General features: G+C 42.8%; 1 long non-coding RNA gene across 5 annotated transcripts in view; it reads left to right on the top strand.

The window, feature by feature from the left end:
* LOC129658930 (uncharacterized) overlaps positions 1-23,953 on the top strand; it is a 64,092-nt gene that overhangs the window by 18,205 nt on the left and 21,934 nt on the right. The window contains exons 3-4 of one of the 5 annotated variants that reach the window (XR_008717593.1): positions 6,134-6,177; positions 6,495-6,828. The exons of 1 other annotated variant lie outside the window; for it this stretch is intronic. This is a non-coding gene — a long non-coding RNA (uncharacterized LOC129658930). Of the gene's footprint in view, positions 1-5,933; positions 5,987-6,133; positions 6,178-6,494; positions 6,829-12,341; positions 12,364-23,084; positions 23,328-23,953 lie in introns of those variants that run through there. 3 more of the 5 variants (XR_008717591.1, XR_008717597.1, XR_008717598.1) reach the window with 3 other exon arrangements.

Genomic DNA, 23,953 nt, shown 5'->3' with positions numbered 1-23,953 from the left:
AACAGGTCCTCAAAAAGAGAGAGTCCCTCCATGAATAGGATTTTCAGCAAGTGAATGTTGTGAGAATAGCAGTGAAAAGGAGCAGGCTCCAGACTCCAGTAATGGATGAGTGGAATAAAAGGAGCACAGCTCTACACTGAGGAGATCAGAAGATACTGAGGTGATCAGAAGATACTGAGGTGACTGAAATGCAGTGAAAGGAGAAGGTTCCAGACTTCAGTTATGCATGAGTGGAATAAAAGGAGCACAGCTCTACACTGAGGGAGAGATCAGAAGATACTAAGGAGACTGAAATGCAGTGAAAGGAGAAGGTTCCAGACTCCAGTTATGCACGAGTGGAATAAAAGGAGCACAGCTCCACTCTGAGGGACTGTGAAGAGATCAGAAGATACTGAGGTGACTGAAATGCAGTGAAAGGAGAAGGTTCCAGACTCCAGTTATGCATGAGTGGAATAAAAGGAACACAGCTCCACACTGAGGGACTGTGAAGAGATCAGAAGATACTGAGGTGACTGAAATGCTGAAGACAGAAATATCTAATGAAACTCCTTTCCTAAGGAAAATGCTGCTGTGAGAAGGATTCAAATTGATCAGGACAGGAACTCTGAGGGCAAAGGGAGAGAAAAGGATCACATATAGTGGGGAGATGTAGGACTCCACAGAAGGCAGATCTCAGAAAACGGGAATAACTACACAGAGAGGCTATTTGAATATATATTTGTGTATCTGTCTATCTTTCTATTTCTTTGTGATAACAATAGAAGAGAGAGCTCTCAAGCAGTAAAAGTAGGAAAGGTACCTTGGTATCTCTCAATCCCCTACAAGGGAACCATTTTCTAAAAGCACAGCATACTCAAATTATTTATACATGAACAACAGAAAAGAATATTGTTGAACAACAAATATACTAATTTTTAAAAAATGGACTAAATAATGCATTTCAGAAAAATATACAATCAAAAAGCAGCTAAAAACTAAATAATATAACAATTATCTAAAAGAACTCAAGAAAACAATAAAAACTACAAAAGAACAGCATGTAGTACAATAGAATTAGGAAACTCAGAAATTAAAAAGAAAGAAAAGAGATTCAATAGAAAAAAGAATACAGAAGACAGGAAAAGAAGATCCAACATAAGTCCCATTTATATTGCAGGAGGAAAATGAAAGCAATGGAACAAAACATACAAAATTCCATAGGGCAAGATTTTCTTAAAATTATAAAAAATGAACATCTACATTGAAAGAGCACACCATTAACCTTAGAAAATGAACCCAGAGTTGTCAATACCAATATTCTGGTAAGATTGGACAGTAAAGAAAAACCCTTTGGACATTCAGGCACAAAGATCAAAGTCTCTTTTAAAGGAAAGATAAAATCAAATATTCATACATACAGCTTAGGACAGTTAGGGAAACATGAAAACTGGGCCACAATTGTTTTTCATTAACTTTAAAAATGTACAACAATTTATTATAGAAAAATGGGGAAAATTCACTCAAAGCCTCATCTTTACCTTCCATTTTACTTTCTTGAGCATTGGATAATTTCAAGTCATTTAACATAAATAGAGCTTCCCAGGTGGCGCAGTGATAGTGTATTCGCCTGCAATGCAGGAGACAGTCCCTGGGTCAGAAAGATCCCCTGGAGAAGGAAATAGCAACCAACTCCAGCATCCTTGCCTGGAAAATTCCGTGGTGGGCTGTAGTCCATGGGGTCACAAAAGTCAGAGCACAAACAATAAATAGTTTAACTTTTGTCTGTCTCTAATTTATTCTCCCTTTATATTTGATTGATGTAAATCTTAAACTTGCCAAACTGATTAGTGATAGCTCCTTGGTACTTCCAGAAACCTGAAGGTAGTATCATCAGATGGGGTTTTCATTGGGTGGGGAAAAAGAGAGTAAATGAGAGTGGGGGAGAACCGCTGCGTGCTGAGGGAAAAAGTGGCTATGGTGAGTAAATTGGAGGCAAGTATGTTTGGCCTGTCTCTTCCCCGGGGCCACATCCGATTTTGGCATCTCCGTACTGTATTGTTGGCACCCTCTCAACAGAGCTAGGGGGCCACATCCATAGCCATGCCTAAGAGATACGGTGACAGGAGGCACCATGTAGCAGAGGGGCAGAGACAGGTGTTGCGTATGTGACGCAAAAACAGATAAGATCGTGGCTAGAAGAGCTTCTGCTGACAGAGCAGATTTTCCTGTTTTGTTATGTTAAATATATCCCCAATCCTAAGTAAACCCCTTGAGGAGGAAATAACTTTCTTGATTTTGTGATAGAGAGATAGAGGCCAAAAATATTTAGTTTGAATATTTTTAAAATATATTTTAAATATCCAGCAATTCTTTTCTTTCTTTTTTTTTTTTTTTTTTTTGGCCTTGTGGCATGTGTTCCTTAGTTCCTTGACTAGGGATTGAACCTGAGCCCCTGGTATTGGAAGTGCAGAGTCTTAACCACTGGACTGCTAGGGAAGTGCCTAGTGTGAATTTTAATGTGTATTATGTGTCCAGTTATTGAACAAGTACAAATGGATTAGTTTTAGATAGTTGATACTAATAACTTAAAATTTTACCAATAGCAGTAAGTGTCTGAATAGTAGACTGCTTGGATTGAATTCCCAGCTCTGTCAGTAGCCACTGAGTCATTTAAGAAGGTTATTTCACTCTGTAAATCTCAGTTTTCTCATGAAATGTGAAAAACGAAGAGTACCTCAGTCAAAGTCAAAAAGGGAAACACAAATATCATATATAATGCGTATCTATGGAATCTAGAAAATGGCACTGATGAGCCTAATTGCAGGGCTGCCCTAGAAACCAGAAATACAGAACAGGCTTGTGGACACAGATGGGGGATGGAGAGGGTGGGCAAATTGAGGGAGTATCCCTGAAACATGTACTTTACCATGTGTAAAATAGATGGCCAGGGGGAAGCTGCTGTGCAACTCCCGGAGCTCAGCCTGGTGCTGTGTGGCGACCTAAGGGGGTGGGTGTGAGGGAGGTTCAAGAAGGAGAAGACATATGTAAACCTGTTGCTGATTCATGTTGATATGTGGCAGAAACCAACACAATATTGTAAAGCAATTATCCTAAGATTAAAAAAAAAAAGAGTAGCTAAATCATAGGATGGTTGTGAGAACATCGTGAGATAATGCGTAAACATCACTGTAGTGCCGGTATTGGCATCTGTCCATCCCTTTGTAAATATTAGCTGTATTGTTGTTAGTGTAACTTTTAGGGGTCAAAACATGTGATGAGTACCATCATAGAACATCTGACTAGTTTTTAATATTGCCATACCAAAAGGAGTGTTTTTATACTGGAGAGGAAGTCATACACACACACACACACACACACACACCAACACACACTCACTGAGTATGGTATACATTTTCCTTCCATCCCATATCACTCCTCTGGGTGTTAAACCCCTCCCCCCTCCTTTTCTGGCGGTTTTTGACAGGAAGAGTGTCCAAAGAGACCAGGATCTCTTGGTAACACTGGTTGGCATCTTTTTGATAAATTTTTGCACTTTCTTCTTGACTCTTCATTCTGTCTCAGAGTCTAGTGTATAATTATCACTATTATTGTTGTTGTTTGATATCTTGGGCTCTTGACTCCACAGCCCAAAGAGCAGTGCTCTTCCATTCCACCCCAGGCTCCTAGAGTCCTTGCTTGAGTCTCACATGCCAGGGCCTGTTTAATTGGGCTCATGAAAGAACTGGGACATGAAGTGTAATAAATAAGGGTTTTGAAATTGGGCAGACCTGGATTTGAATTCCATTGCCAATACTTGCTAGTTTTATAATTTGGGTCCATTACAAAACCTGTCTGTGAGATAATTTCAGTACATGTAAAATGGATTAGTTAATGTCCATCTCATTGTGTTTTGAGGGAGGTGAAATAGGATAATGAATATGCCTGGTATTAAAAAACCCTCAAATGTTAGTTTCCATCTATATTATGTATATTTAAATTTGCATGAGTTTAGACTTACATCTTTCCTTCCAGAGATATGTGTAACAGTAGTATCAAATTTGTTTTACTTCTGTATTTGAATAGCAGAGATGATATTTTTCTAACTAGTACTATATCGCTATTATGTAGATAAGCCCCTGTTATCCCGTTTTTTTATTTCTCCTTGGGCAGTTACTTTTCTTGGAACCATTTTTTTCTATGCACTCAACCTTGAGTCATTTTCTGACTTATTACTTAACATAAGCATTAGCTCATTTGATTACCTTTAATCAAGTTGTATTGGTTCTTGAACATGGAAATGCTCTTGTTTCTTGGTCAGCCACATGTCACCTTTGCAGATTTTAACACTTCAGTCAGCTCATTTTGCTCTTTATTATAAATGTGGTACTTCTGTCTCCAAGCTTCTCTCAGAACCATCACTAAAAATATATTTTAGTGCAATGAGCATTTTAATAATAGTATCTATTTTTAAAAATAGAAATGATTGATTCTTTAATTAGTAAAAATCCCATTGATGTTGTACCCTTCAACTGACATGAAAATTTAAAAAAATCAGTGTATAGATTTGTGGCTATAAGCCTCCATCTAGGTATATACACTCCTATGGCATTTAGTATGCATACGTGTGTGCTGCTTATTCATGTCCAACTCTGCAACCCCATAGCCCACCAGGCTCTTCTCCAGGCAAGAATACTGGAGTGGGTAGCTATTCCCTTCTCCCTGGTGGCTCAGATGGTAAAGCATCTGGCTGCAGTGAGGGAGACCCGGGTTCGATCCCTGGGTCAGGAAGATCCCCTGGAGAAGGAAATGGCAACCCTCTCCAGTACTCTTGCCTGGAAAATTCCATGGACAGAGGAGCCTGGTAGGCTACAGTCCATGGGGTCCCAAAGAGTCAGACACAACTGAACGACTTCACTTTCATTTTTCTTTTCTAAAACTAAATGGCAACAGTTCAGTTCAGTTGCTCAGTCATGTCCGACTCTTTGCGACCCATGAACTGCAGCACGCCAGGCCTTCCTGTCCATCACCAACTCCTGGAGTCCACCCAAACCCATGTCCATTGAGTTGGTGATGCCATCCAACCATCTCATCTTCTGTTGTCCCCTTCTCCTCCTGCGCTCAATCTTTCCCAGCATCAGGGTCTTTTCAAATCAGTCAGCTCTTTGCATCAGGTGGCCAAAGTATTGGAGTTTCAGCTTCAACATCAGTCCTTCCAATGAACACCCAGAGACTGATCTCCTTTAGGATGGACTGGTTGTATCTCCTTGCAGTCCAAGGGACTCTCAAGAGTCTTCTCCAACACCACAGTTCAAAAGCATCAATTCTTTGGCGCTCAGCTTTCTTCACAGTCCAACTCTCACATCCATACATGACCACTAGAAAAACCATAGCCTTGACTAGACAGACCTTTGTTGACAAAGTAATGTCTCTGCTTTTTAATATGCTATCTAAGTTGTTCATAACTTTCCTTCCAAGGAGTAAGCCTCTTTTAATTTCATGGTTGCAGTCACCATCTGCAGTGATTTTGGAGCCAGAAAAATAAAGTCAGCCACTGTTTCCACTGTTTCCCCATCTATTTGCCATGAAGTGATGGGACCGGATGCCATGATCTTAGTTTTCTGAATGTTGAGTTTTAAACCAACTTTTTCACTTTCCTCTTTCACTTTCATCAAGAGGCTGTTTAGTTCCTCTTCACTTTCTGCCATAAGGGTGGTGTCATCTGCATATCTGAAGTTATTGATATTTCTCCTGGCAATCTTGATTGCAGCTTGTGCTTCCTCCAGCCCAGCGTTTCTCATGATGTACTCTAAGTTAGATAAGCAGGGTGACAAAATGCAAATGGCATAGCTATATAATTTATAATTGATTAAACACCATCTTCTTTAGGGCCTTGGCCTTGTCTCATTTTTGTTTCCGTAAAAGCCCTGATTCAGTTATATTATTTTGAGTTCCAGCAGCGTTTCAATTTCTGCCAGTGTTCAAGCAACAGGATCAGCGAGGTGATGGCCCACTGAAGAAAGGAGGGGCGGGTGAGCAGGTGAGGAGTGGTAGAATGCTAGGTATTCGTACACAAACAGCACACTCAGTGTTGAGGGAGCATCAAGAAAGTCTTTGTCCTTCAGGGTTTCTAAGTTCCAGCCCTTTTACCCTGCAGGGAAGATAAACTGGCTTTTCGAAGTTCTGGGCTCTTACTCAAAGGTAATGTAATTCTGCTTTCAGAGAAGTAGGAGATCTTTTGTGCCCAAGGGCCTAAAGGAGTGTGGGTGGGGTGTCCTGGGGATTAGTTGGGGCCCAGGAAGTACACATTGAGAACACCTTTTGTGAGAGAGTATTGTTTCACACCCCATGTGGTGGCCAGATAAGGAGGCCTGCCTTCCCTGTGTTCCTGGGGTCACTCTTGGGGGCAGAGGGGTGGCTTCATCAGGCAGGAACCACATGAGAAGGGCCCTAGAAGTTTTATGCCTCCTTTGAAATTTCTTCAGTTGCTCTGATCCCTGTGACCTGTCACACTCTAGAATGCTCACTAGCAAACACCCTGGGGATTTGTGCTCACCAGGAACCACCGACAGCTCTGGAGGTCCTTCAACAAAGGTATGTTGAGGACTTTCCCGGTGGTCCAGTGGTTGGGAGTCCGCCTGCCAGTGCAGGGGACACGTGTTTGATCCCTGGTTCAGGGGAATTCCTCATGCCGTCGGGCCCAAGTGCCACAACTGCCGAGCCCGCAAGCCCCAACTACTGCAGTCTGTGTGCCCTAGAGCTCACATGCCACAAGAGAAGCCGCCGCAACGAGGAGCCCACACACCACAGCTAGAGAAGGCCCGCATGCAGTAACAAAAACCCAGCACAGAAAAATTATCAATAAATATTTTTTAAAAAAGATTTATTGAGTACTTACTATAAGCCAGGTTCTTGGTCTGGGGGTAGACCTTTAAAGCGGGAGGATAAAACCTAAAGAGATTCATAATCTCTCTCTCCCTTTCTTTATGCTGAATTTTCTTTCTTCGTAGAACTCAAACACTTTTTATGTATCTTCTGTTTATTGTTTGTTTTGCTACATTACAATGAAAAGCCCAAGAGAACAGGAACTTTATCTTGTTTATTTCTCTCTCCCCAGTGTCTAGAACAGTGCCTGGCACATACTACATATTTCACAAATATATGCTGAAAGAGTGATTGAATGAGTCAACCCCAATGTTTTAGTCAATGAAAGTCAAGTAGCTTTGTATATTATTTTTTCTCCTCTTTCTAAACTTTCTTGGGCCTTTATACCTAAAATACTGTGTTTTTCTGCTGCTTTTCCAAAAAATGCTTATACTGCTGCATTGTTTATAACCTGCAGAGCTGCACAGTAAACGTGTGAAGTAAAAGAGCACTATCTACCTTGTGGCATCTCTAGTCTTGTAGAACCTTGTAGAGCCGGTTCTTTTATGAAAGTCCTTTTGTGAAAGATTTGTGCAGTTTTATAATCTACTTCAATTTGTATTTATGGTATGAAGGAACAAAACACTCTGATTTCTACATGGAAAACAAACCCTCTTTTGGCTGCGTCTCTGTGCGATAGAAACAAGGAGGCCGCAGCCTCAGAAGCCTCCGGTCACCTCCTGCCTACTGCCCTGCTGTCACTCAGATTCTTCTTCCCCCCGCCCGGCCTCAAGGAGGGGAGGAAGGATGGGCGAAGGAGGGACGGAGCAGAATTCTAGGAGCATCCTCTCCACTGTCGTCTTTGCCAATAAAAGTTAAGATGCATCATTTTCTATTTGTACAGACGTTGTTTGCTAATTTTCTAGTAAAGGATTCATTGATGTGCGCCCCCCACACCGGCAAAAAAAAAAAAAAATTATGTAGAAAACCCCAGGGAGCACGGTGGTATCTTCTTTCATCAGACATCAATCACAGGTTTATTCAACTTAGCTAGCATGAACTTTTAAGAAAACCTGAGTTAACAGGTTTCAAACATTTCATCACTTGGTGCTTATGTACTGATTTTCTTTACGGTGTCCCTAAATCTCAATTTAAAAACGGATGTTAACCTTTTTAGTATGCTGTGGTTTTCTTTCTTTTCCTTTCTTATAGACCAGTCATTTTCGGTGTTTTGCTCTTTGAATAGCCCTCTTGACTCTTGAGATGTAGAATGCTTTACTATTTTGCCTAAACTTTTTTTTTTCTTGTAGTTGCCCCTTAAAAACTTTTTTGATATAATCTACCTCTTCCAGGGGCTTCCCGGGTGGTGCTAGTGGTAAAGAACCCTAACACACCTGCCAGTGCAGGAGACGTAAGAGATGTGGGTTCGATCCTTGGCTAGGGAAGATCCCCTGGAGGAGGGCATGGCAACTCATTCCAGTATTCTTGCCTGGCAAGTCCCATAGACAAAGGAACCTGACAAGCTATGATCCATAGGGTCATAAAGAATCGGACCTGACTAAAGCAACTTAGCACGCACCTCTTTCAAAAGATCAATACAGCATTCCTGATGAAAGAATGACATTTTTAAACTCAAATAATATTTTTAATGCTTAAATTTCTTTTGACTTTTTGAAAAAAAAAAAAATTTTATTTGGCTGTGCTGGGTCTTGGAGAAGGCAATGGCACCCCACTCCAGTACTCTTGCCTGCAAAATCCCATGGACGGAGGAGCCTGGTGGGCTGCAGTCCATGGGGTCGCTAAGAGTCAGACACGACTGAGCTCCTTCACTTTCACTTTTCACTTTCAGGCATTGGAGAAGGAAATGGCGGCCCACTCCAGTGTTCTTGCCTGGAGAATCCCAGGGACAGGGGAGCCTGGTGGGCTGCCCTCTATGGGGTCACACAGAGTCGGACATGAGTGAAGCGACTTAGCAGTTCCGGGTCTTAGTTGAGCCATGCGGGATCTTTGATCTTCATTGTTACATAGAGGATCTTTAGTTGCGGTATGCAAACTCTTAGTTGCTGCGTGTGGGATGTAGTTCCCTGACCAGGAATCGAACCTGGGCCCCCTGCATTGGGAGTATGGAGTCAACCACTGGACCATGGAAGTCCTTTGACTTTCTAATGATGAATTTTAATTACTTTTCCTCTTTTGACTTCCTAGGATTTTTGTGTCAATAAAAAGTTAAACAAAGAAAAAATACTTTGGGAGGGGTGGAATTTTATCAAAGTATACCTGTAGCCTCCCTAATTTTTTTAAGTATTGCCTTACTGTTCCATTTCCCTCTTCCTTATCTTTTGCTTAATGCTGAATATTCACTGGACCTTCATGATCCTCCTGCAATTTATGAGACCTGGGTTCAGTCCCTGGGTTGGGAAGGTCCCCTGGAGAAGGGAACGGCTACCCACTCCAGTATTCTGGCCTGGAGAATTCCATGGACTATACAGTCGCAAAAAGTCAGACATGACTGAGTGACTTTCACTTCATGATACACAAACACTGAGATGAGGACTGTACTTGCCCTATCTCTTTTCAAGCCTCACCACCATCCTGTAAAATAGGTAATATTCTTAGATTTATTTTTCAGATAAGAAAACTGAGACTTGGAGAGTATCCCACTGAAAGTGGTAGAGTATTACTTGGAGGAGCCGAACTTTAAATCAGTCAGTGTCTATCTGACTCAAGACTCTATACTTTTTGTTGTTGTTGTTCAGTCACTCAGTTGTCTCCAACGCTTTGTGACTCCATGGAGTGCAGCACACCAGCCTTCCCTATCCTTCACTATCTCCTGCAGTGTGCTCAATTTCATGTCCATTGAGTTGGTGATACTGAAGAGGAAAAGTTAAAATTTTATATAACCTCCTGTTCCTTCTGCTTCTGTAACTCAGCTTGCTCCCTGCAAAGTCTGGATCACGTAGGTCATGTAGTCCCAGAAAGTGGGGACTTACAATACTAGGAACTGGAGCTTATCTCATTTACCCTTGTCCTGCTCTTTGCAACTTCCCTGCCCCTGCAAACCTGCTCAATCATGCCTGTCTGTGTAAAGGTCAGGCCTCTCCTTCCTCATCTTGACTGCTGTTCCTGAGTGTGCGAAACCCCTTAGTTTAAACCAGCCTATTAACAGCTAGTGTTGCCTACTATAGTCTGTTTATAAAAACTCTGTAATCCCTTCTTTTGGGCTCAGAGCTTGGAGTGTTAAGTTCTCTGGGCCCGCCGATGTAATAAACCTGAGTTCTCCAACTCTCTGAGTGTGGTGCTTGGTTTCTCAAGTACCGGTTTCTGCAACAGTACCATCCAACCATCTCATCCTCTGTTGCTCCCTTCTCCTCCTGCCCTAAAGTCTTTTGTAGCATCAGGGTCTTTTCCAGTGAGTCAGCTCTTCACATCAGGTAGCCAAAGTATTGGAGCTTCAGCTTTAGCATCAGTCCTTCCAATGAATATTCAGGGTTGATTTCCTTTAGGGTTGACTGGTTTGAACTCCTTGCAGTCCAAGAGACTCTCAAGAGTCTTCTCCAGCACTACAGTTCAAAAGCATCAATTCTTTGGCTCTCAGTGTTCTTTATGGTTCAATTCTCACATCCATACATGACTACTGGAAAAACCATAGCTTTGACTATACGGACCTTTGTTGGCAAAGTGATGTCTCTGCTTTTTAATAATCTTGTCTGGATTTGTTATAGCCTTTCTTCCAAGGAGCAAGTGTCTTAATTTCATGGCTACAGTCACCATCCACAGTGATTTTCTAGTCCAAGAAAATAAAATCTGTCAATCATATAGAAGCATAGAAGCTCTACCAGCATACTGTGATGCTTCTGTATGATTGCTGTCTGGGATATTATACCTTTTCAAGTTTGTTGTTTATTCAGTTTTCAATCCTGTCTTCACTGCATTTTGCACTCTCACAAAGGCAGCAAAACTTGGTGTTTCAGAGCAAGGCTCTGGAGCCAGATTACGTGACTCCAAGCCTAGGCCAGCTCATACTAGCTGCATAATCTTGAGCAAACTCTTTAGCCTTTTGTGCCCCAGATTCCTAATCTGCAAGTGGGGAATAACATAGAGCTGAAAGACCTAAATGAACCATCAGTACATCTAGAGTGTTTAGAACAGTCCCTGGTATATGGTAAATAGCTAATGTTGCTGCTCATTATTTATTTATTTATTATTACTAATTCAACACACTTGAATTACATACTTCCTGAGTCCTTTCCTCTGCTACTAATGCCAGGCATCATGCTAAATTCTCTATAGAGCGATGGTTACCACAGAATCTTTCTATTAGGGGGTTCAGATCTAGTGGTGGATCCTAAACAACTGCGCTCAAAGGGTGGGAGTGGTGGGGTGGGTACTTAGAAAGACAGTCCAGACATTGGGCTAAATATCAGTTCACTAAATTTGAGAGGCATTAGTTAAGGAGTGGTGGAATCAGAATCTGTAGCCCCATGTGTACATCTCCCAAACTAGTGCTTTCCCACTGAGGTAGGTCACTTCCAGATAGACAGCTAACTCTTCCCCTTTCACATGCCGTTTTACAGTTCAGCTTTTCCAATCCTTCCATCCAGAGGCTGTGTCTGCTTCTTTCACCTTGAGTTTAGACTGGCCTCGTGACATGCTTTGACCAGTAGAATGTGCTGACAATGTTGTGACATGACTTACAGGCTTAGACCTTAAAAGACTTTGCAGAGCCTTTTCTGCCCTCTTGGGATCTGGCTTCCGTGTAAAGAAACCGAGACTAGATTACTGAATGATGAGAGAGGGAGTGGAGAGAAAGAAACCCCATCAGTCTCCTGCCATTCAGTCACCCCAGCTGGGGTGTCGGTCCCGTGAGCCAAACCTCCACCCTGAGTCCTGTAGCTGTTGTTGAGCTGCCCCAACCAGTACCATGTGGAGCAGAGTTAAAGGGCCCAGATTGCACAATCATAAGCGAATCAGTCAAATAAATGGTTGAGATGTTTTGGGATAGTTTGTTTCATAGCAATAAATCCTTGGAACTTATGAGGTCCTGAGCTTCCATTTTCACTGCCTTGGAAGTCGGCCACCACATTCAAAGCTTGGATTAGATAATGGAATAGTGAGAGTCCATGTGGAGAAATTTAAGTCCCAGCATTCCGATCAGCCCTGCCAAGACCCCAGATGGGAGGATAAAGCTACCACCTTCCACCTCCTAGGACAGCCTTGCCACCAGCTGATGCAGCCGCACGAGGGAGCCCCAGTGAGACCACCAGGAGAACCACCCAGACAACTCCCAGATTCATGATTGCTGTTTTAAGCCATTCTGTTTTGGGATAGTTTATCATCATGTAGCAATAGGTAACTAAAGCACCCACAATGTACCTTGACTCCCCAGAAGCAAGGGCACTGAGGTTCCAGCCTATAGTGGATTTGGGGGATAAATAGTTTTACCTTTAATCAAGTAATCATGGTAATAATAAAGCAGGTAATTTGGCTGATGGAAATTTCAGAGATGTGAAGAAACTTGCTCGGGGCCTCACAGGTAACGCCATCACAGCAGAATGGTAAGGTATAATGTGAATGCCTCATTTCAGGTTTCTCCAGCTTTCTTCTCTCTTTGGCAATGGTCTAATTCATCTCACCAACTTCCAGTCTCACATCCCTCCAGTAGACCAAATCAGTCCTCACTACTGTTAGCAAATATCTGCAGGGTCTCTGGTTCACCCTTATTAACACCCTGGTGTCCAGGATAAAGACTGCGGCACACAGTCTTTTGCTTCTTTTGCTTCTCTGGCTGCAATTCTCAACACCGCCTTTCTTTAACTTTTTAACCATGTGGAGTCACTTGCACAGCACACAGTTCAAATCCCATCTTGTGTCATCCCTCTGAGCCTGTGCACAGATCACTTTACCAGGAGTGTCCTCCTTGTCTCCCCACCTCCTGGCTTGTCCATTCGCTTCCAGGACTTGACTCAAGCTCTACCTTGACCATGAAGCCTCATTTCCTGGTCTTCCGTGGGTACAGCTGATCACTCCTCACTTGTGTCCTCACAGAAACTGTATACTTTCCTAGTAGAGTATTAGTAACATCTTGCTGTTTGTAAGTCAGTTTTTATCAACCAGACTGAAAATGAAAGTGAAAGTCACTCAGTTGTGTCCGACTCTTTGCTACCCCATGGACTATACAGTCCATGGAATTCTCCAGGCCAGAATACTGGAGTGGGTAGCCTTTCCCTTCTCCAGGGGATCTTCCCAACCCAGGGAACGAACCCAGGTCTCCCACATTGCAGGTAGATTATTTACCAGCTGAGCCACAAGGGAATGTGAGCATCAGCCAAATTACCTGCTTTATTATTACCATGATTACCTGATTAAAGGTAAGAACTATTATCCCCCAAACCCACTGTAGGCTGGAACCTCAGTGCCCTTGCTTCTGGGGAGTCAAGGTGCCTTGTGGGTGCTTTAGTTACCTATTGCTACATTTAGTGAGGACTGGTCCTTAAGGAGAGGAGTACCCCAGTACAGGAGAGAAGCGAGACCCAGAAAGGATCAGGTCACATTGTCAAGGGCCTTGAATGTCATGCTGGTATAATCCAAGTGTCTGCCACCTGGATGTCCCCAAGTCCTCCCATTCTTCTAGAGCCACCGTTTCCTCTTGGGTCCAAATTTTTCCAAGTGTCCAGCTCCCATTCCACATTACATGAAAGCCCAACATCTTCTCCCTACGAATAACCCTGGAGCTTTAGGGAAAGGGGAGTTGAGTCAGCAGCTCCCGGGCCCCCTTGTCCCCCTTCCCCGCTTGTGCTGACAGCGGCCGCTGTCCACGTTCTTCTGTGGCTCCTGCCCACTTTCTACACTGCCTCACCCAAGAATGCTGCCTCAGTTCTTTTGTTTTCCCAAAGCAGCTTGTGCACAAGGCTGTGGCAGTTGGAAGACTTCTCTTTTTCTCCTAATTGCTTTTACAGTCTTCAATAGATAACATTCAGATGGTTTAAAAATCAAACAGTATAGAAGGTACATAGTGAAAATTCTCACTCCTACCTCGACTTTGCCTGCCTGTTTCCCCTTTTTTCTGGCCCCGGTAGCTTTTTTTTTTTTTTTTTCCAGCTTCTTTGGTGTTCCTCTAGGATTTACTGATGCAAATACAATATAGTGAAAATATAGAAAGATTTTTTTTTTCTCTGTTAAGCATTGTTGGCAAGAAGCTGTCAAAGCTTTTTGTAAGTCAGTTTTTATACTGACTTACCTACTTTCTGTACCTGCTTTCAAATCTGTGCTGTCAGCTGCTCTCCATGGGGCTTTCCCCCAGAAAAGTTCTTTCTTTTCTATTTTTCTATGGGACTGATATTCCACAGTGACATTATTTTTTTTTAATTTTATTTTAAAAAATTTATGTTTTATTGAAGGATAATTGCTTCACAGAATACAGTTTTTGTTTTTTTTTAAATAAAATAATTGGGACATATGATCTGAGGTGTGAGTTTTTGTAAAATGTTAAGTTCACTTATATTTAGTGAGTTTGCTCTAGAAAATGTGGGATCAGGGTCTCCATAGTTATTCCAGCCCTCGTTAATTCCCAAGGCCTGTCCCTTTCTCTAGGGTAGCAGACTTGTAGTATCATTTAGGTTGTAGTGGCAGAGGATGAAGTGGTTAAATAACATCACTGACTCAACGGACATGAATTTGAGCAAACTCCAGGAGATAGTGGAGGACGGGAGCCTGGAGTGCTGCAGTCCAGGGGGTTGCAGAGAGTCAAATACGACTGAGTGACTGAACAGCAACAAGGCTGTAGCCTTTGAGCTGTAGCCAGGACTACAGCTCAGGAAAGAATTCAGTCATGAGAATGACCGAAACTTGGATATTAGCGATCATTGTCCTGATCCGGGGGATAAATCACTAGCCACCATTTTCTCCAGGGCTCCTGTCAGCTTCCATCTGGCTGGGCCTCCCTCTCTGTGTTGAGACCCTCTCCTCAGTCTTTTTACTTTTTTTCCAGGTTCTGGACTGCTAACTGCTTTCTTCTCTCACTAGGCTGCCCCTGAGAGCTCTTACTTCCTTTTTAGTTTTATATGTGGAGCGATTTAGTTCAGTGGAGAGGGGTCACACATGAGGTACTCCTCTGGGAACTACCAGATTAATGGGGAGCCTTTGAGCATTACTAATTTTAGCAATCAAGCCAGGCTATAATGATTTGCATATAGATAGGAAGGCATTGGAGTGCCTGCTTGTTAATATTAATGAGATCAGATTCTCATTGGATTTATCAGCTAACAAACATTGGGAGTTAGTGTAATTTACACCCTCATTCCCTGTGTAGTTTTGTGGCAGAGACAAAGAGTATCCCCCCCCAGTATTCCAGGTGTTCTCCTACATTAGCCAGCCTCCGGGCCATGTGATTTGTTCTGGCCAGTGACCCATGAGCAAAGTTGGTGTGTGTGTCTTCTGGACTGAGGCAATTAAGAGCCAGGGTACCCTCTCTATCACCCACCTCCCCTCAGTGGAGGCCAAGCATTCCAGATGGCATAGCTACAAGCTGCAGGAGGGCCATCTGATGCACATTGGACTGGGATATGAATGAAAAACAAACATTTATTGTGATAAGCCACTGAGATTTTTGAGGTATTTTTATTAATATCTAATTGCATATCTATGCTACTTGAGCCAATTTTTGTTGGAAATCAAAGCTCAATACCTAAAATCTCTAAAATGATAGTGTGTTTGTGTGGGTCTTGTGTGGAACATGCAAATATGTCCCCACTTTCTGCATGAATTACAATTTGAAAATCTTTATAATTGTTTGTTTATCTGAAGGCCCCATGTATATATAAGTGAATTTTGTTAAAGTGTCCTAGTATCTCAATACTTCTCAAAGCCAGCAAGAACATTAACTATTCAATGTAAGCTTATAATGCACTGCCTTTTCATTCATTCCTAGTTCTCTACATTCAGATACAGGTACTACTTCCTATTTGGCCCCCTTCCAAATTTCCTTAAACTTTTCCAGAAACAGTTATATAAAATTCTGGTTGGAGATTTGTTTGGTTAAAAGTTTTTTAAGGTAAATTTAGTAGTCCTTCTCTATTAGGAAAGTGAGATTAATTTAGGAGCTTTCTACTTAGCAGCCCATCCAAAGGTTCCTAATGATCAACATAATTTTCTGTCATCCAGCACAGAAAAATAGCAGGCCCCACTCTGCTGCTCCAATACCTTTCCTTCTCTTAGCTGCTCAGGTGTTTTCTCCCAGGACTTATTTCAACTGGAATTTCAGTCATATTTCCATGGCTGTCACATAGCTGTTTTATTAGTTTTCTGCTGCTGCTGCTGCTGCTAAGTCACTTCAGTCATGTCCGACTCTGTGCGACCCATAGACGGCAGCCCACCAGGCTTCCCCGTCCCTGGGATTCTCCAGGCAAGAACACTGGAGTGGGTTGCCATTTCCTTCTCCAATGCAGGAAAGTGAGAAGTGAAAGTGAAGTCGCTCAGTTGTGTCCGACTCTAGCGACCCCGTGGACTGCAGCCTACCAGGCTCCTCCGTCCATAGGATTTTCTAGGCAAAAGTACTGGAGTGGGGTGCCATTGCCTTCTCAGTATTAGTTTTCTAGGGCTTGCGTAACAAAGTGCCACAAACTGAATGGCTTGAAAAATAGATTTATTGTCCCCTAGCTTGAAGGCTCACAGCCCAGTATCAAAGTGGCAGCAGGGCCATGCTCCCTCTTCGGGTGCTAGAGAAGAATCTGTTCTAGACCTCTCTCCTAGCTTCTGGTAGTTCCTTTGCTTGTGACAGCTTAACTCTTGTCTTTCATGACTTTCTCCCCTTGTGCCTTTCTGTGCTCAGATTTCCCGCTTTTTACAAGGACAGCAATCATATTGGAATAGAGGCCTACCCTAGTCTAATATGACTTTATCTTGACAAATCACACTGCAACAACTTCCTTCCCTGGGCTTCCCTGGTGGCTAGGACAAGTTCCACCCCGGATGAGGAAGATCCCCTGGAGAAATGAATTACAACCCACTCTGTATTCTTCTTCGTGACCCCATGGACTGCAGCTTGCCAGGCTTCCCTGTCCATCACCAGCTCCCAGAGTTTGCTCAAACTCATGTCCATTGTGTTGGTGATGCCATCCAACCGTGGTCCTGGGGGAACATAGTTCAGTGTTTACAGCGTCAAACATAATGACAATGGCTAACCACAAAGCCCTTACAGTCATACCTATTTGTGCTGGAATTCCATTTTCTGCCATTTGATCCTCTGTTTTTTTGTTTCTAAAACAGAAGCTTTAATCATTACCTTATAAGAGGATTTCTGTGATAATTAAAGAATATCTTGCTTCAGTTTTGGCCATGAAGACCAAAAATTCATGACTTGCTAAACCAAAATCAAAAAATTGCAAAATACCTCCACATTCTAAACTGACTTGCTGAGCCACCTATGCAAGGCTAGAGAAAGTCTGAGAGTTTGAGACTGTGAGCACTGACGTGGGGAATCACCCATCTATACTGACAGAGAAGTCGTAGTTGATAAGGTCAGAAAGAGAAAAATTATTTTTTAAAGAGCTACTCTCCTGCTTCTCATGTAGGAGGGGAGGGGAGTATTTTCCTCTCATCTCAAGGAGGAAGATAGGAAGACTTCAGAGAGCTTGAGCGAAGTAGGAACTAATGTTTGACTCATGCTTTGGGAATTGGACTTCCCTGGTGGCTCAGACTGTAAAGCATCTGCCTACAATGCGGGAGACCCGGGTTCCATCCCTGGGTCAGGAAGATCTCCTGGAGAAGGAAATGGCAACCCACTCCAGTATTCTTGCCTGTAAAATCCCATGGATGGAGGAACCTGGTAGGCTACAGTCCATGGGGTCGGAAAGAGTCAGACATGACTGATTTCACTTACTTCACTTTTGGGAATTAAATGTGAAAGGCTATGGCTGCAGGCACCCAGATGCTCCCCCACTGATAGAACAATGAAGAGGGAAAGTTTCTCATGTGTTCCATGGACTGGCAAGATGGAGCTATGTGGGAATCATTTGGAAAGACTGTCCAAGAAGGCTTTCTGCTAAGCTTCACCTCAGCAAAAAGAAGTTAGAGTATACCACTGGCTGTAGAAACTGAGGAGTATTCCTCACTGGGCAGCCTAGAAGGAAGCTGGTTGGATGTTGGAAGGCAGCAGTGGGGGCTCTCTGAGGGAGCTATGTCAGTACAAAGAATTAGCACTGAGAATCTGCCAAGTCCAGAGGGCTCCAGTGCCGGGTCATATCTAGACTTCTAGAGACTAGTTGGACCTCTTCCCAGTGACATTCCCAGAGCTTCCCTGGTGGCTGAGGCCGTAAAGAATCTGCCTGCAATGCAGGAGACCCAGGTTTGATCCCTGGGTCAGGAAGATCCCCTGGAGAAGGAAGTGGCAACCCACTCCACTATTCTTGCCTGGAGAATCCCATGGACAGAGGAGCCTTGTGGGCTACAGTCCATGGAGTCAAAGAGTCAGACATGACTGAGCGAGTAATGACATACTCATAATGTCATACTCACATGTCACATAATGACATTTCAACTCCAGAGGAACCTGGGTAGTCTAGTAAAGGAGGGGACATGGAAAGGAGGAGGGAGATGAAGAAACATTTTAGAGAGAATTGGAGCAGAAGTCAACCGTGTTCTCTTCCTCAAAATGACAGGCCAAAGGAAGCTCAAGCTGGGGGCATAAACAAGTTTTAAATTGGATGAGAGCATTGGGTTACATGTTAACAACCTTGAATTGGACATTTTAATGAGTGAAATGAGGTGATTTGGGGGGCTGAAATGAATTGAAGGACTTTTTAAGATCTAAGAATGGCTTAAAAAGTGAGGAGATCTTCCTCATTTCATTCATGGAGGAGCAGACAGATCAATCTGAGGAGTTTTGAGTAGAATGGGGAGAAGAATAAAGCTGTCCTCAACCTGTGCTTTATTGAATTCATTCTGGCAAAAAAGCAGTACTCAGTAAAACTTGCTATCAATCTGATAATGCTGGTAATTACATAAGTTATTGGGTTGCCTGAATAAACCTCACACCATCTTTCATGATAGTGTCAGTGTGTAGTTTGAGGAAAACAGAAATCATTCCCACAACAATTTATAAGTAGAAAGGGACTTAATATAGGTAATTAGGTGCTTGCAAAGTTGTTAGAAAACATGAGGCTGCTGCTGCTGCTAGTCACTTCAGTTGTGTCCAACTCTGTGCGACCCTGTAGACGGCAGCCCACCAGGCTCCCCCGTCCCTGGAATTCTCCAGGCAAGAACACTGGAGTGGGTTGCCATTTCCTTCTCCAATGCAGGAAAGTGAAAAGTGAAAGTGAAGTCGCTCAGTCGTGTCCGACCCTCAGCGACCCCATGGACTGCAGCCTACGAGGCTCCTCCATCCACGGGATTCTCCAGGCAGGAGTACCGGAATGGGGTGCCATTGCCTTCTCCGGGAGAACATGAGGAATAGCCTCTAAACTGAACCACCGCAAATTACTACCAGGAGATAAACATCAAAATGATTTGCCAGGGGAGCTATCACCCCTTCCAGTCATAAATGTGTGAAATCAAGAGTCTCTCAGGGAAGCTATTGAATTCTTGGTCACGTTGCTATAGCTGCAGTCTGAGGATTGAGAAGACACTGTCATCCTTGCAGCTGTTAACTTGTAACACTCCTGAAGCTGAACTCTGGACATTGAGATGCTGTTGCAGAAAAACCCGATGCCTGCATGACTCTACTCAGTAGCAGAAACAAACAGAGTAGGCAGGTGGCCCTGGACTCACTCCTGCCTTCCTAGTCTCTTTTGAGTATATTTAACGCACACTCTGAACATTAGCTGTGAAGGAGTCATAGAAATGTAATTTTGAGCTTTTCAGCCTTTGCAATACCAGAAGGTATCACAGAAGGTGGCTGGAATGGATGTTAAGAGCTCATGTTTCAGGCCTCCCTGGTGGCTCAGTGGTGAAGACTCCGCCAGCCAATTCATAAGACACCAGTTTGACCCCTAGTCGGGAAGATCCCGCATGCTGAGGAGCGACTAAGCCCACATGCCACCACTGCTGAGCCTGTGCTCTAGAGCCTGGGCACCGCAACTACTGAGCCTATCCCTTAGAGCCCATACCTCACAAGGAAGCCACCACGATGGGAAGCCTGCGCACCGCAACTAGAGAGTAGCCCCCGCTTGCTGAGACTAAAGAGCTCACACTAAGCAGCAGGACACAGCACAGCCACGAAAAAGGAGCTCAGCTTTCATATGCAAACAGTGATCCCATGCATGTGAAAAGACAGGTGAGGCCAGCGGCCCCAGCTTCTGTCCCGAGTACCAAATACTAGATTCACTTGGGGTTTTTTTTTTTGTTTTTTTTTTTTACAAAATCAACTTTCAGATCAGATCAGTCACTCAGTCCTGTCCAACTCTTTGCGACCCCATGAATCGCAGCATGCCAGGCCTCCCTGTCCATCACCAACTCCCGGAGTTCATTCAGACTCATGTCCATCGAGTCAGTGATGCCATCCAGCCATCTCATCCTCTGTCGTCCCCTTCTCCTCCTGCCCCCAATCCCTCCCAGCATCAGAGTCTTTTCCAATGAGTCAACTCTTCGCATGAGGTGGCCAGAGTACTGGAGCTTCAGCTTTAGCATCATTCCTTCCAAAGAAATCCCAGGGCTGATCTCCTTCAGAACGGACTGGTGGATCTCCTTGCAGTCCAAGGGACTCTAAAGAGTCTTCTCCAACACCACAGTTCAAAAGCATCAATTCTTCGGCGCTCAGCTTTCTTCACAGTCCAACTCTCACATCCATACATGACCACAGGAAAAACCATAGCCTTGACTAGACGAACCTTTGTTGGCAAAGCAATGTCTCTGCTTTTGAATATGCTATCTAGGTTGGTCATTACTTTCCTTCCAAGGAGTAAGCATCTTTTAATTTCATGGCTGCAGTCACCATCTGCAGTGATTTTGGAGCCCAGAAAAATAAAGTCTGACACTGTTTCCACTGTTTCCCCATCTATTTCCCATGAAATGGTGGGACCGGATGCCATGATCTTCGTTTTCTGAATGTTGAGCTTTAAGCCAACTTTTTCACTCTCCACTTTCACTTTCACAAGAGGCTTTTGAGTTCCTCTTCACTTTCTGCCATAAGGGTGGTGTCATCTGCATATGTGAGGTTATTGATATTTCTCCCAACAATCTTGATTCCAGCTTGTGTTTCTTCCAGTCCAGCGTTTCTCATGATGTACTCTGCATATAAGTTAAATAAACAGGGTGACAATATATAGCCTTGACGAATTCCTTTTCCTATTTGGAACCAGTCTGTTGTTCCATGTCCAGTTCTAACTGTTGCTTCCTGACCTGCATACAAATTTCTCAAGAGGCAGATCATGTGTTCTGGTATTCCCATCTCTTGAAGAATTTTCCACAGTTTATTGTGATCCACACAGTCAAAGGCTTTGGCATAGTCAATAAAGCAGAAATAGATGTTTTTCTGGAACTCTCTTGCTTTTTCCATGATCCAGCAGATGTTGGCAATTTGATCTCTGGTTCCTCTGCCTTTTCTAAAACCAGCTTGAACATCAGGAAGTTCACGGTTCACATATTTCTGAAGCCTGGCTTGGAGAACTAGACCATTCAGGTATGAGCTAAATCAAATCCCTTATGATTATACAGTGGAAGTGAGAAATAGATTTAAGGGCCTAGATCTGATAGATAGAGTGCCTGATGAACTATGGAATGAGGTTCGTGACATTGTACAGGAGACAGGGATCAAGACCATCCCCATGGAAAAGAAATGCAAAAAAGCAAAATGTTTGTCTGGGGAGGCCTTACAAATAGCTGTGAAAAGAAGAGAAGCGAAAAGCAAAGGAGCAAAGGGAAGATATAAGCATCTGAATGCAGAGTTCCAAAGAATAGCAAGAAGAGATAAGAAAGCCTTTTTCAGCGATCAATTCAAAGAAATAGAGGAAAACAACAGAATGGGTAAGACTAGAGATCTCTTCAAGAAAATCAGAGATACCAAAGGAACATTTCATGCAAAGATGAGCTTGATATAGGACAGAAATGGTATGGACCTAACAGAAGCAGAAGATATTAAGAAGAGATGGCAAGAATACACAGAAGAACTGTACAAAAAAGATCTTCACGACCCAGATAATCATGGTGGTGTGATCACTCACCTAGAGCCAGACATCCTGGAATGCAAAGTCAAGTGGGCCTTAAGAAGCATCACTATGAACAAAGCTAGTGGAGGTGATGGAATTCTAGTTGAGCTATTCCAAATCCTGAAAGATGATGCTATGAAAGTGCTGCACTCGATATGCCAGCAAATTTGGAAAACTCAGCAGTGGCCATAGGACTGGAAAAGGTCAGTTTTCATTCCAATCCCAAAGAAAGGCAATGCCAAAGAATGCTCAAACTACTGCACAATTGCACTCATCTCACACACTAGTAAAGTAATGCTCAAAATCAACTTTATTGAGGTATAAAATGCACTTACTTTAAGTGTACGTTCAGTGAGTGTTAACAAACATAGTACATATGTAATGAGTGCCATAATCATGATGTAAACTTTCGCCAGCATTCCAAAAAGTTCTTTTGGTCTCTGCAGTTAACCCCTGCTTTACCTTGCCAAGCAACCAGTGATCTGCTTTCTGTCTCCGTAGACCTGTTTTCCCTGTTCTAGAATTTCATATAAATGAAAGCATACAGTAGGATGCAGCTGTTTTTAATATTTGCAATTTTTTTCTCTCTTGCCAATAATACAGCCTGGCATAGTGGAATAAGTAGGATTCTTGAAGTTAGACAAACTCAGGGTTGAATCCCAACCCACCTACCTAACAGCTCTTAAGCTATTGCAAGTTGAAATGAACCCAGATTTCTTAACTGTAAAATGGACATTTAAAACAGAAATAAAAACAAAAGGCACATATTAGGGTTGTTGTCGTTTTTGTTGTTGAGTCGTTCAGTCATGTCTGACTCTTTTGTGACCCTGTGGACTGTAGCCCATCAGGCTCCTCTGTCCATAGGATTCTCCAGGCAAGAACACTGGAGTGGGTTGCCATTTCCTTCTCCAGAGGATCTTCCCAACCCAGGGATTAAACCCACGTCTCCTTCATTGCAGGTGGATTCTTTACCACTGAACCTCCAGGGAAGCCCCCTGGAAAGGTTAGAGTTAATAAATGAACAACACACAAATGGCACTCCAGGAACAGTAATTATCATTCTTCTTGATGGTGGCTTATTATTTTCTTTTTATGCTCATTTTCCAGTCAATTGCACTTAAACTGTAGTGCTGTTGTGGGGAGTTTTGTCGCCAACTGCTACCTGTGACTGCCTAAGAGTGATTAGAAGCTCTTCTTTGAAATACCAGGTTGCGTCACATTCTGGATTCTGCCACTTGCTGTATGACCTCATGGAAACTCTGAATCTTCCTGTGCCTCGGTTTTCTTTTCTGTAAAATGGGAATAATCATAGCTAGAACTGTTATGGGAATTAAATGAAATTATACTTTTCACCTTAGTAAATACTCAAAGTGACTAACTATTACTAATAACATTGTTATTTCACATTGAAATTTCTCTAAGATCCCTTACAGTAGATTCTGTCCCTATACCTTCACTCCAGTTCTGTCCCCTGAGAGAAGTGACTCTCTTTTTCTGACTAATTAAAATGTCCTATATTAGCCTCCAGGAACCTCTCTTTCCTACAAAATACATTTGTGCCCTCTCATCTGGCATGTATCCCAGGCTTTATATTATCATTGAACTGTAGAATGTTTGGGATTGAAAAAATGTTTCACTTGAACCCTCTCATTTTACAGCTGGTATAATAGAGGTCCAGTAAAGATGAATTATTTATCAAGGTCAGCTTTAGAGCAGAAAGCAGATTAGAACTTGGGCTCCTAATTCTCAGTCCTGTGTCTACAACGTGATTTAAAGGGCTTATCACATAATAGTCAGTGGTTTGCTGGCTTTTTATTTGAATTCTTCAACTCTCCCGTGCTCGGTTGATTTCTGGAGCCAAATCCAATGACTTTCGTTGTCACAGTGGCTAAGCGCTTGTCACTCTGCGATTAAAAAAATGATGCTCAGCCTTGTCAAAATATAATCAGAAAGTTTACCAGAAAGATCATCTGAAA

This window comes from Bubalus kerabau, chromosome 8 (assembly GCF_029407905.1).
Source record: "Bubalus kerabau isolate K-KA32 ecotype Philippines breed swamp buffalo chromosome 8, PCC_UOA_SB_1v2, whole genome shotgun sequence".
In the NCBI taxonomy this organism is placed as follows: domain Eukaryota; kingdom Metazoa; phylum Chordata; class Mammalia; order Artiodactyla; family Bovidae; genus Bubalus; species Bubalus kerabau.
Note: the sequence above shows the minus strand (reverse complement) of the source record. Positions and strands in the feature narration are given on the sequence as shown.